The following is a 13845-nucleotide window of genomic DNA, read 5'->3' as shown; positions in this document are numbered from 1 at the left end:
TTTCTTTTGTCCTGGAGAACAAGCACTTATCATTATCAGTACCATTCAAGAAAATCCCTGTGTATAACAACCATGCGGCTGTTAGTGTCTATGATTCTCCAAAACTTAATGCTCTGATAAAGCTGCATCATATTTTATTACATTCTTCTGCAAGATTTTCCAACAAGAAAACATAAAAATTGATTAGCAATTAGCGAAAATACACTATGGAACAAGCTGATAGTTTGAAGAATCTGACATTAGCTATTAGTAAAATTAGGGATATGAACTGGCAAGACCCTTTAGCTCTAGACATTATATTATGAGCGCTGTGGTGTGAGAGAAGATGTTCTCAAAATAAGTAACCCCAGAAAAACATATTGAGAATCAGGAAACACAAGTTGAATAAAACCTTCATCATAAGGGTCATACAAGATCAAGGGCCTTTCCTTATAATTGAACTTGAACCTGAGCATTTACTATAGAAAGTCCTCGTAAGAAACTTTTATGGTCTTATTTTCATATAAGAAGCTGTAGAGTCTTATTTTATTGGGATAATACCTATTTTGGTCCCAATTTTGGTTGGGAATATTCGAAATGGTCCTAATTTTTTTTTGCTGTTTAACGTAGTCGTAAAAAATGTAATTTGTGTTCAATTTGGTCTTTTTGCAAATGCCGTTCAAATCGTTAACGACCAGATGTCCAAATGTGCAATTAGAGAGTGAAATGTCATGTATTGGCTTACGTGGAGTCCTTTGTAGTGTTGTGAGTTGGAAGGCAGGAAGAGGTCGAGCAGTGAGGGAGAAGAAGAAGGGAACCGAACAGCTGAAAGGGTGAGGCTACCGAACAGTGGAGGTGATGGAGGTGTGTGCCACGGTGGATTTTTAGTTCTTGTGGTTTGCAGGTTTGGGGTTGGCAAGGATGATGGAGGTGTGTGCCGTGGCGGCGCGTTGAAGAAGGGAGAGTGGTAGTAGTAGCTGCGGCCATGGATGATGTCGCGGATGGAGATGTGGTGGTTGCAGGTTCTCGCGTTGAGTGGTGCGATTGTTACGGCGGCGACGGCCTGAAATGGGCTTTACTGTGCAGCAGTGGTGGCGGCCTAAGGTTTTGGAAGCGCGAGGAAGATGATGCGCGGAGATGGTGGTCTGTCGAGCTGAGACTCTAATCAGAAATACATTTTCAACAATTAGGGCTTAGGTGGTGGAGAAGATGACGGAGGTGCGAAGATGGTGGTTGGCCGTGATCGTGGCGGCGACGGTTAGGGTTAGGTGGTGGCTAGGGTTTCTGTGTAGGAGAAATTAGGGTTTCTGGAGGTAGGAGATGATCATAACGTGTCAAGGGTGATGTGTCATTTATTAAACATCTGGTCCGTTAAGGATTTAAACACCGTCTGCAAAAATGACTAAATTGAACATAAATTACATTCTTTAGGACAACATTGAACAACAAACAAAAATGGAGACCATTTCGAATATTTCCAACCAAAATTGGAACAAAAATAGATATTATACTTATTTTATTATAAGGAAGTTTCAGTTCTATATTTAGGTTTTATAAAGGTTTTCACTTTTATAATTGCTGTTAGTATTTTCGTTTTTTTCAACTTCAAAAACTAATGTAATTATTATAATTAACTCTTAATTCAATGTTGGCGTTTTAAAGTAATGTTACTGTTAATAGACTTTTTTTTTGTCTCTGAACTTTATTTTCGTGAGTAGATTATTATAAGTTTTTTTCGCTTCATATACATTTTTTTTTCTTTCAAAAGACTAAATTCTAATAATTCTTTTTCTAATTTTACATGTTTGCTGTTGAAATTATATTTTTTTAAGAAACGAATTCTTAGTAACATTTTTCTTCTTTTAATGATATAGATTTTTATATTTAGTTATAATAAATCACTTTATTAAAAATTTATAATTTTCTTATAAACTCATGTGAATATAAATTTAAAAAATATATTTAATTTAATATTTATAAATTAATTGGAATAAAAAATTAAAGAATGATTATAATAAATAAGATAATTTAAATATATTGTAAATATGATAATAGAAAAATAATCATAATAAAATATTATAATTATGATTGTCTTTTTGTAAAATTAAATTTGATAAATGTATTATTTAATTAAAATAATTTATGTAATAATTTTTTTTTGTGTTTAATAAGTTTTTATTACATTGGCCAAATACGACATCCAAATTTGTAAATGAAAAGAATATCAAAAGATAAACGATGTAAAATCGGATAAAAACAAAGATGGATTTAAGAGAACAATATTATGGGTCCAAAAAAATGTTTATACTGTACAACACCATGACACACCAAAAAAAAATATATTTAAACATCGTCGTATTGTCAACTTCTAGTCATTAAGTGTAATTCTAATTAAATATCTAATATTTTACTTCACTTCTTTTCAAATAATTTTACTTATAATCAACTTATTATTTAATTTTATTTTTCTAACAAATTATACCAAAATTTTAACAAATTAAATTATTTCAACTATATATATGCATTTGTCAAATTTAATTCAAATCAATTTGCTTAATTCATCTTATTCTTTATTCTTTATTTACAGCACCTATTACTAACTCTTTTTCAAAACTAAAATTTTATTATCAAGTAAATCTTTTAATTATTAAATTTAATTTAAATAACAAATAACTTGGGTAACATTCCAATTTAGTAATATGAAATTACTAAAACGAACATTACATAGATAATGATACAACAAACTATAGATTTTCAAAGAATAAAATTCTTCACTTGAAGAACCAAAAGTACAACCTACACTTCAAACTTCTCATCTAACTTCTCGTTTAGCCAACTGAAAAGATTGCATCCCTAAGCTCACACCATTAAGGTGATCATCACAAAAGAGAAGACAGTACACAGACAAACACAAAAGCAATGATGAACTAGATATACAAAGATCATACTATTATAATAACACATAACATACATGTTTAATTCAAGTAAACTGGATCACACATCATAACATGTTATACTTTAAACTTGACTCATTCGGACTTAAAATGATTGTCGAGCTATGGCAGGTCGTGCACTCGTGGTGGCTTATACTGTTTTGCAAAGCCATTGCCAATGGGTTTCACCCTATCACACTCACGAGGTTAGTCTGTACCGCACCTTGGAGCATACTGGAAGCCTCCAAGACTAAGACCTCCTACTACTCCTCACGACATGGATCAATCCTCTCTACGTGAGAAGAAAGACCATTGGAGTTTCAGGATAACCCCCAAGACTGAGCTCCTGCATTCATTCTAAACATACTCGAATCTCAACAAGAGAATTCACTGTGGATCATAACATAAGGCACCACCATGTAACCTCCCTGTGAGGTTCATGGAATTACGCCCATAACATAGGGCACCACCATGTAACCTCTCTTTGAGATCCATGGAATTACGTCCATCAACCATACTGTCACTATGAAACTTAACTCAAGACATGAACAACCAAGTACCATAATACTATCACATGGAATCCAAACATATAACCTCACTGATCATACACTATCATAGATACTTCTACACCATTCTAATAATCAAAACATAGTTCAAGGTTATCAGAAAACAGGAGTAAAAAGAATAAAAACAGGTTCAGGGCAAGTCGCTCAGCGCACCAAACTCGTGTGCGAATAACACCAACAGTGGTTTTACTCACTCACATTCGCTCAGCGCACCAAGTCTGTGCGCTATGCTAAACTGAAAATTCTACTACACATTATCATACCCTAAACCCTCGCATAGCGCCCTAAATTCGCTATTCGAATTAAACTAGCATTTTCCCAAGCAACCACCAGTCGCACAACGTCCAAATTCGCTATGCGAATCACCAAATAGAGAGCAACCCTCTCTAGCCATTCGCACAACACACCAAGTCGTTGTGCGAATGCCCTGACAGAGAGCATCTCGCCAGGGGACTCGCTGTGCGAAACAATTCGCTCAACGAGTCTGCATAATCTGCAGAACGCAAATTCTGCAAAATTATGCAACTCACACACTCTTTACCATTTTTAGTCATTTCCCCCAACTTCTAACACCCCTAATGCGTGTTTTATACTTAATTAAACTTATCTAGATGATCCCAACCCTCCTTACTACAAATCTAGAGTGATTAAGACTCAAATTCAACTCTAAAACACCAATTTCCACAACTTAAGGACCCAAATCCAATTCTACTACTTTGCACCTATTTTTGACCAGTTTGATGACTCTAACAAGTAACAAAAACCTCCCTATACTGTCCCAACAGACTACAAGAGCCCTAGACTCCTAACTCTCAAATTCACTATCTCACTTCCTCCAAAATAACTTAAAACACTACCAATTCACCATGCTTTCTATCTAAACAATGTTGTAACAAATTTCACACCCCAAATCACTCCCAACCTAATTAATTACAGTAAATTAAACTCATCCACTCACTTCATAACATCACAACACAGTTCACAGATTTCACATTTCAACACATCACACAATATACTCAAAAACGTAAAATACAACTCCAAACAGTACACCAATTCAGAATTCAGTATACATACACCTCATGCAACCAATTTAAAGAAATATTCTAGCTCCCCTTACCTTAGAGGTCACACAACACAGCTCACCGAAATGCCCCAGTAGTACCTCACACAACAATGAACTCAACCAAATCCTACAAACCACCAAATTAGTGATAGAAACAACTCTTAGAGCTAGAGTTTGACAGAAAGTATAGGAATAACGCTACTAGTTACATGCAACCAGTAGAAATCACATGATCCAGCTCAAGAACATGCAGAGAAAAGGGAAAACAGCTTACCCGGCTATAACGAAGAAACTGATTGGTCAGTTATGGAGCCCTCTACGCCGTGGACGTTTGGGCACCTCCTGATCGAAAATCCAACAACTCAATGAGGAGGAATGGAAGAGAGAAGGCAGAGAAGAGAGGACAGGGAAGATAGTGGCTTTGAAGAGCGATGCAAGTTTCTGAGATAATGAAGGAACTTTAAATCCAACATATATATATATATATATATATATATATATATATATATATATATATATATATATATATATATTAGCTTATTTTATTATTATACTTTTAGTCCCATTATCTGTTGCCACTTGTGCATTCTCAAGGCTAACTCTTCTCAGTCCTTACAACTTCAACAAATAATTATCTAATTTGAATTTAAATTTAAATTTGAATTTTTGAAATTTATACCTTTTTTGTATTTTTAATTTTTATAAAATTCTATTAAGAATTTCTGTAATTTTCTATATCTTAAATTTATATATTTTTTCTAACTAATATTTTTAAATTTTTTATAATTTTTTAATATTTTCTTTATATATATATATATATATATATATATATATATATATATATATTTAGAAATAAACCTAACTTTTCATTAAAATTCTTTTCAAATATTTCCACCTACAATCATATTATTATTTGATTTTGTTTTTCTACCTTATTACACAGACAAAATACATAAATTATTTAACCAAATAAATACACATTTATCAAAATTAATTTTAAAAAAACCATAATTACAATATTTTATTATGATAGTTTTTTATTATCATAGTTCCTATATATTTAAAGTATCTTATTTATTATAATCACTCTTCAATTTCTTATTTCTAATTAATTTATAAATATTAAATTAAAAATTTATTTTTTAAATTTATATTCACACGAACTTATAAAATAATTATAAATTTTTAATAAAATAATGTATTATAAATAAAAATACAAATATATAAAACTAAAAGAAAATGTTGTTAAGAATTTGTTTATAAAAAACAGAATTCCAACAACAAACGCAAAATTAGAAAAAGTATTATGAAAATTTAGTTTTCATAAAATAAAAATTGTATTTAATAGTAAATATAACATCTCGTTTAAATAATATTGCAGTTATCCACTATAATTATAAATCTATTCTATATTTGCAACACCAAAAGAGAAGGAACCTAAACATTTACATAAAATTTCTCAAAATACATCTATACAAAATCATTTACTTTAATCCAGTTATACCTATGATCCCTCACCTTTCAGAGGCTACTCAACCAAGATATCATCATTCTCTGCTCACACCAATCATAGCAAAAGAAATCATTCATACACAAACAAAGAAACACACAAAAGGGTAAATTAATGTTAAAAAAAGACAAACTTAAGATATTACATTTCTTCATATATCACCTTTCACACCAAGTTAAACAAAAATCCTAAGTATACCATGAACCTAGACTTGACCATCTGAATATAGTATGAATGTCGAGTTATGACGATAACCTCCAAGACTGAGCTTCTTACATTCATACACAACTTGAAACAACCACTTAAAAGAGTAGAGACCTCTAATTTGACCTTGGTTGCTCCCTATACTGTTGGGTCTAACAAGGAGGAGGTTCATCGGGGAGACACAAATACCAATAAGATCTAAGCCCAACCATATAAGGGATTGGCACCACTCTCTACCCAAAACCTTAAGGCAATGTGAGTTAATGAGTCTTTCATCTTTATATAGTGCTCTACTTTCTCATTTTTATCCAATGTGAGACTTAGACTCACACTTGGATTCCAACATATACTTATATAAATGATTGACATGGCATCCTATACACTATGAGTGATTTAAAAACAAGTTTATAACTCAAATTAGATACATTAAACCAACTTGACTGCTCTAAATTACCTAAACTCACTTCTACACTTTCTAATACATAAATTAACAACCTAGGGGTCTAAACGAGTTAGAAAAGACTCATCATTTGACCTCAAATCTCTACTTCAGCACAAACCTACTACATTAAAATTTCACTAGTCAAAACCACTAAAATGAATAAAAAACCATATAAAAACACACCCTATTAACTACTGCCCAATTCTACATTAGATTTCTCCTATCTCAAAGCTTAAACAAGTTTTAAATGACAATAACATAGACCCAAAAACTCAATTCCACCCATTCAACCTTTACTTCAAAATCTCACTTATCAACACCTTATTTTTAGACCAAAAAATTAACTTCGCCTAATTTCCACTTCTCAACAACACCTCAATTGTATACTTTTAAACTTCACAACAACAACACTCACATGATCAAGTCTAAAATAACATCATCCAAGGCATTAAGCATCAAATAGCTAATTACACTCATTCAAATCACAATTAACACTAAAACAGATATTCCAATTTCAACTAAGTCAACATAACATGTTAACAACCACCAATCATTCGTACCAAATAAAAATAAAATCAAAGGAAGATCATTAGCTTCCCTTACCTGATCGAGAAAAATATCACAGTTCTACATAGTGTACAACCCTTGCCTCAGCTCACTAAACTCTAAAAATTCCTACAAACTACAGAACCACGATCAAAGTAAGTCCTTAGGACCACTGATCGACAAAGAAATAGAAAAATAGAGTAGACGACACATACGATAAATTCTAGTTGCATGTGTCTTAAACTAAGAATTAAAGAAAAATCAATCGGTGGAGAATGAAGAACTCATTGTTGTGATCTTCTATATATCTTCTAATCGTCAAACAAATGAGTTAGGAGTCAAAAATCTTAGAAAGAAAGGAAAGAGAACTCAGAGAACGAGTTTTAGTGAGATTGTGAGTGTTTTAAATAATGAGACATGTTTGAAATTCTCTTTATATTATTGAATTATTTTAACATTAAAATACTATGTCTCATTATTTTAAGGCTTAATAGCCTCTTTTGTCCTCAGTTTTGCTTGATTGTGTCAATTTGGTCATTAGTTTTAAAAAAGTGTCAACTTGATCCTGACTTAGTAAATTTTGTGTCAACGTCGTCCCTTCTGTTAAATACGCACAACGACGTTAACTTTTTTTTCTCCCCCCTCTGCTCCTCTACAATGCAACAGACCTTTTTCTTCTTTTTGTCAGTGCTATCTTTTCTTCTTCCTTTTGTAATACCAGAAAAAAAAGTGTGAGAGAGAAAATTGGATCGTTGGCATAAATAAGTTTTATTTCATTCATCAGCAAATTGGATCGTTGTCAGTGTCGTTCGATTAAAGGCATTTTGCCGTTCGGTGCACATATTTCTCTGTTTCCATTCAGTTTATTAGTCTTCTGTCGTTCGGTTCATAAGTTGTTTTTCGCATTCGGTGTATTAGACTTTAGCCATTCAGTGCACATATTTCTCTGTTCCATTAGCATTATCATTCGGTGTATTAGTCTTCTGCCGTTCGGTGCAGAAGGTGTTTTTCGCATTCAGTTTATTAGAATTTAGTCGTTCGGTGAAGAACCTCTATACAGAACCGCACCAGCAGCCACTACACCATCATCTGTTCCACTCAAACCTGCAAAACAGATCTTCATTGTCATCACCGCCATCATGAGAAGCATGAGTTGATATCTTCTGGGTGGAGAATTTGGTGATGGAACAATGACAAGCAACTTCTGCACCGAATGACAGAAGTCTAATACACCGAATGCGAAAAACAACTTTTGTACCAAACGGTAGAAGTCTATAACACCCAATGGCAATGCTCATGGAACAGAGAAATATGTGCACTGACGGCAAAATGCCTTTAACCGAACGACACTGACAACGATCCAATTTTCTGATGAATGAAATAAAACTTATTTATGCCAACTATCCAATTTTCTCTCTCACACTTTTTTCTGGTATTACAAAAGGAAGAAGAAAAGATAGCACTGACAAAAAGAAGAAAAATGTCTGCTGCATTGTAGAGGAGCAGAGGAGGGAGAAAAAAAAAAGTTTGTGCGTATTTAACGGAAGGGACGACGTTGACACAAAATTTACTAAGTTAGGATCAAGTTGACATGTTTAAAACCAGTGACCAAATTAACACAATCAACAAAACTGGGACAAAAGATACTATTAAGCCTTATTTTAAAATACCTATCTATTTTAATACTTTATTTTGAAGTTCTAACGGTAAAATGGTTTAATTTATAATATTCTTTTTTTTTAATCCACCTAAGTCAATAAAATTCAAAAGTTATATATAAAAAAACGTCAATGTTAATACTGAAACATAATTTTTCTAATTTTAATTTTACAACTATCATCATGTTAAGTTTTGTATAAAATTTGAGTCTTAAATTAAGATCTCCTTGTTAACACAATCATCGGATAGGTTTGTTGCTTAATCGATCTTCAATGAAATTGGTTGAGTTTGGAATATGTATTTAATTGGATTTCAAAATCTCATTGCCTTAACTTTTACCAATTCAATAAAGCTCATCTCTTTAATGCATCTCAATTTCCTTCATCAAATTTTGGCAATATTTTTTAGTAAGAATTTTTATTTATTAATATTAATTAAGTTTACGTTTAATTGACAAAAGTAATAATTATTTTTGTTGCCGGGTTACCTTCTAATAATATTGGTTAATATAATTTTTTGACTTACTTTTAAACCAATGTAGGATGAAAAACTTTATTCAGTGACATTAACAAACAAAGTAATTTTAGTCAAGGTTGATTGAAAGTTTTCGTCATCAACATTGTAAATAATTCGAAAATTTTTCATCTTACAACAGAAAAATATCTAATAATTAGTTATATATATAATTGATTTGAATGAATAATGAATGATTAAGGATGTATGGTTAAGCAAGTGAATGGTAAAAATGTAATTTAAGAAGAAATAAAGAGTGGTTTTGTTAGTATCACCGACTTAGGAAAAGAAAAGGAGAAGTTAGCTGATAAAAGGGTTTATAGAAACAAACAGCAACGTTTTCTATTTGACACGACATTCGACCCAACCTAACCCATACTTTCTTCTCTTCACTCTTTCTTTAGCGGCGTTTAACATTGTACTTTCCTGTTACTTCTCTTCTTTCATTCTCATTATTTAATTAATTTTAAATTAATTAAAATTTTAAAATATCATCAATTTTCTTCACTCTTCTTTCGTCATCTATAAAGGTCGCAATTATTTCTCTTCTTATTTTCTCTCACTTCGTCTCCCTTTCTTCTGATTTTTCTCTAATTTCTCTCCCCTTAGCGGTTGCCTGATCACGCTGTCAGCACCCGTGAAACGAGGCACGCAGGTCAGAAGTTTTATTAGTGCTTTTTTGTTTTTCTTCATCGCTTTTCCGGTGTGGATTACTTTCTGGGTGTGTTTTTTTTCTTGGTGGGGTGGTTGATTGTGGATGATGGGCGTTTAAAGTTTGAATTTTTCTGACAGTGGCTTGTGGGGTTGTTTCGTTTCTGGAATTATTGGCGTGAGTTTGCTTGTTGGGTTGTTGGGTTTTTTTTTGCATGATTGACTTGGTAGTGAAGTGGTTTTAGTTGATGTGTTGGTTGGGATTTGGAACTCAGGGTTCAGTGTTCATGTAGATTTCGTGGGTTCTTGTTGTTTTCTTTCTTGTTTTTAGTTGATTCGAAATAATAACGGTTTTGAAAACAAAAGGGGTAGAGTGATGGTTGTGCTTTGTTCCAAGGGCACACCGAATTTGGAGAAAGTCGGGAGTTGTGACCGAATAAGAACAATACTGTTGGTCCCGTTTCTTCATAGTTGTGATTGACATGAATTACTGACATGGTGATATATGTGTTGTTACGATTTTGGTATTGCATATTGTCCTTGTTGTAATCTTTGTGTTTATTCGGTATCTTTCATCTCTATTGATGTTCTATATTAGATTTCGTTGTTCAGGTTCGAATTTGTGTATCTTTTGTGAATAAATAGGTTTTTCTGTGTACATAGTTTCCAGAGAGGCTGAGTCGGTATGTTTGCAGGTTGTCATAAAACAATGGAGTCTCACGATGAAACAGGATGCCAGGCTCCAGAAAGGCCAATTCTTTGCATTAACAATTGTGGCTTCTTTGGAAGGGCTTCCACCATGAATATGTGCTCCAAATGTTACAAAGACATGCTCTTGAAGCAGGAACAAGACAAACTTGCAGCAGCGTCGGTTGAGAACATTGTGAATGGCGGTTCTGGCTGCAGCGGGAAGCAGGCGGTAACTGCAGGTTCTGTGGATGTTCAAGTTGGAAATGTGGAGATGAAGACAGTCTCTGCTGATATTTCTGGAGATTCATCCTCTGGTCAGAATTTGGAGATGAAAGCTAAGACAGGTCCCAGCAGATGCGCAACTTGCCGGAAGCGTGTTGGATTAACCGGTTTCAGCTGCAAATGTGGGAATCTCTTTTGTGCAATGCACCGCTATTCTGACAAACACGATTGCCCCTTTGATTATCAGACTGTTGGTCGTGAGGCTATAGCTAAAGCCAACCCTGCAATTAAGGCTGATAAGCTTGATAAAATCTAGGGATGCACTACACTGGTTGAAATATGAAGTTGGATGTCTCACCTTTCCTCAGCAAATTCATATATTTTTGCTGTCTGGCTTTTGAAGTGTCCTTTTAGTGTCTATACTGATCCATGCCATGATACTGCTTCATGACATGATAGCTAGCACATGTTTGGGGAAACCCCGCATTCCTTGTTGGTTGATTGGTGAGCATTCACTTGTTAGCTACAGTATGAGTATTTTATGCTGGTTTGATGGACACCTTTGGCTCATTTGTAATTTGATTTCCTGGTTGTTCTGCATTTTTTTCTTCTTCTTGCATCAATGGTGTTTAATGGTGTTTACTCTTGTACGTGCTTTTACTTTAAACATTATCTATTTTTAATAAATCGATGACGTTGATGGGAACTGATAATACTGAAAGCAGATAGAATTGAAGCAGGAAGTCTCCTCCACGGGAGACATGTAGCTCAAGAAACAGAAAAACTGATACTGTAGCAAAAAGAGAAAACTGGGAGACTTGGTGCCCGGGTCTCCCACCAAGTGAGGTCTTTTAGGGAAGGTGGATTCTGCAGCCTTACCCACAAAAGTATTTTGAACCCCTAGCTTCCTGTCGCACATATGTAACTCTGATTCCTCATTATCACACTTCTCATCACTGTTTCCTTCTTGCTCCTTCATGCGTTCCCATCTCTCTTCTCATAACTATGTATAAATTATTTCCTTGGTCAAACATTTTCCATCTTAAGCTCTTTTTCTTCTGTTGTACATGACTTAGAGGCCTACCAAATGTTTATCTTTTTTATATGCTAAAAATATCTGATATCTCAATGTGTAGCTGTTTTCTGGGCTTTGTTCTTGGCTTACCCCTAATTCAGTATTGTTATGATATCTCTTACATCTAAAATATAGTTATGATTCATTCAGATAGTGATTTTAGTTTTTTTCTTTTGGGTCCATTGGAGGCTATGAGTGCCAGACATCAGAAAGCAAAATTAACCAGGAGAACTAGCTCCTCTAGGCAAAGTAGTCTCCATTTCATATCTTACAGAGAAGCAAACATCTAGAAGAGGGGGGGGGGGGGGGGGGGGGGAGAGGGAATTCTGATCCTCCTTGTAAGTTGCAAGGGAATGAGGATTTTCTGATACTTAAAACTAATCTGATGTTTGAATCTCAAAATTAGCCATGTTATGTTTGCAGAAACCCCCTTCACAATATGTGTGTTTCAAAACAATTATCTTCTGACACATTTTTATGTAATTCAAGATTCTATACATAGGATGCTTCATTGCCTCTACACTGTTACACTCGATAAAATCGTCTGGAAATCCTTCGGATATAGTCAGATAAAAAATTCCATCTTTTCAATATGATGGCATACACAATTGTTGAAGTCTGTCCCATTTTAGTGAAGTTAATTGCATTGTCATCATTCTTGGTCGTTCCGTGAGTTCTTTCTATGTTAACTACTAGTAGACAGTTTATCAAAACATAATTTCTGATTGATCAATTTGGTTTAAACCCCGAACACCAGGAGGGACATAGATGTTTTAGGCCAGGGGTTTGCTCTCCTTGTTCTTGTAATGGAAATTAGCTTTTATAAATGTGATTCTAGTTTAGGTATGACATGAAAATTTGTTAGTATCATAATAGTATTTGAGTGTTGGCTTTGATGTTTTATAAGAAAATCTAGTACTGAAACATTTTGGCTGTGGCATTTCTGTTTTGCATGATAGGTTTCTGATGTCTAATTTTGTTTGTAGTATACTGTCAGAAACTACTCTGGTGCTATTTATGGACAGTGTAATGTTTTTAACAGTATTGGTGGGGACTGGAATCTGCATGGCCTTGGTAATATTATAGCATTCTGATTTCATTTTGGGGTTTGTCTTGTCAGCAAGGTAGCTGATCCTTTCAGCAGTGAAGAAGATGCCTTTAGCATCCATCATTTTCTTGTGTTTCTTATTACTTCTGGGTGTCCACTACACATTCACTGTCCCCCATTTCTGAATCAATAATAGGGAGAGATATGATTCCATATCTTGTGTTTCTTATCACTTCCTTTGCCACTACCATTTCCACCCTTTTTTTTTACTATTCACTTAAATTTTATTGCAGATGAGAGGAGAAACCATCTACTTCAATCTTTTTTAGTTCGAAAGTAGTCACTATAATACTAAAAGTTCAACTCCTCACTCCTTTAAACAACCCCTCTTAGTTTATCAAATTATGCAGAGATTTTCATTTTTTTTATATATTTTCTTAAATTCTTTTATTCTAAAAACTCCTTTAAGTTCTAAAAATATTATTGTAGAATTGAAAAATGTAAATATGTGTAGTTTGAGATAATTTACTCAAACCTATATCTTAAGTTCGAAGTAAAATAAAACAAATTCCTGCAGGTTTTTCATTTGGGCTTGTAGTTGTTATCACCGAATTTCGTTCATATAAATAAGAATTTAAATAATTTTTAAAATAGAAGTCAAGATAAAATATTTTCAAGAAAATATTACTGTTTAATTAGAAAAAAACAAAACACATGGGGGAATAGTTTCTATTATTACTTTGT

General features: G+C 33.5%; 1 pseudogene across 1 annotated transcript; it reads left to right on the top strand.

Annotated features, from left to right (window-relative positions):
- Positions 1–9763: 9763 nt before the first annotated feature.
- On the top strand, positions 9764–11578 carry LOC124819905 (zinc finger A20 and AN1 domain-containing stress-associated protein 8 pseudogene; annotated as a pseudogene). Its single transcript, XR_015781700.1, has 3 exons — positions 9764–9833; positions 10025–10070; positions 10762–11578. The product of XR_015781700.1 is annotated as a zinc finger A20 and AN1 domain-containing stress-associated protein 8 pseudogene (transcript).
- Positions 11579–13845: the final 2267 nt, after the last annotated feature.

This window comes from Vigna umbellata, chromosome 8 (genome assembly GCF_029865625.1).
Source record: "Vigna umbellata cultivar VRB3 chromosome 8, Vumbellata_1.0, whole genome shotgun sequence".
NCBI lineage: Eukaryota > Viridiplantae > Streptophyta > Magnoliopsida > Fabales > Fabaceae > Vigna > Vigna umbellata.
Note: the sequence above shows the minus strand (reverse complement) of the source record. Positions and strands in the feature narration are given on the sequence as shown.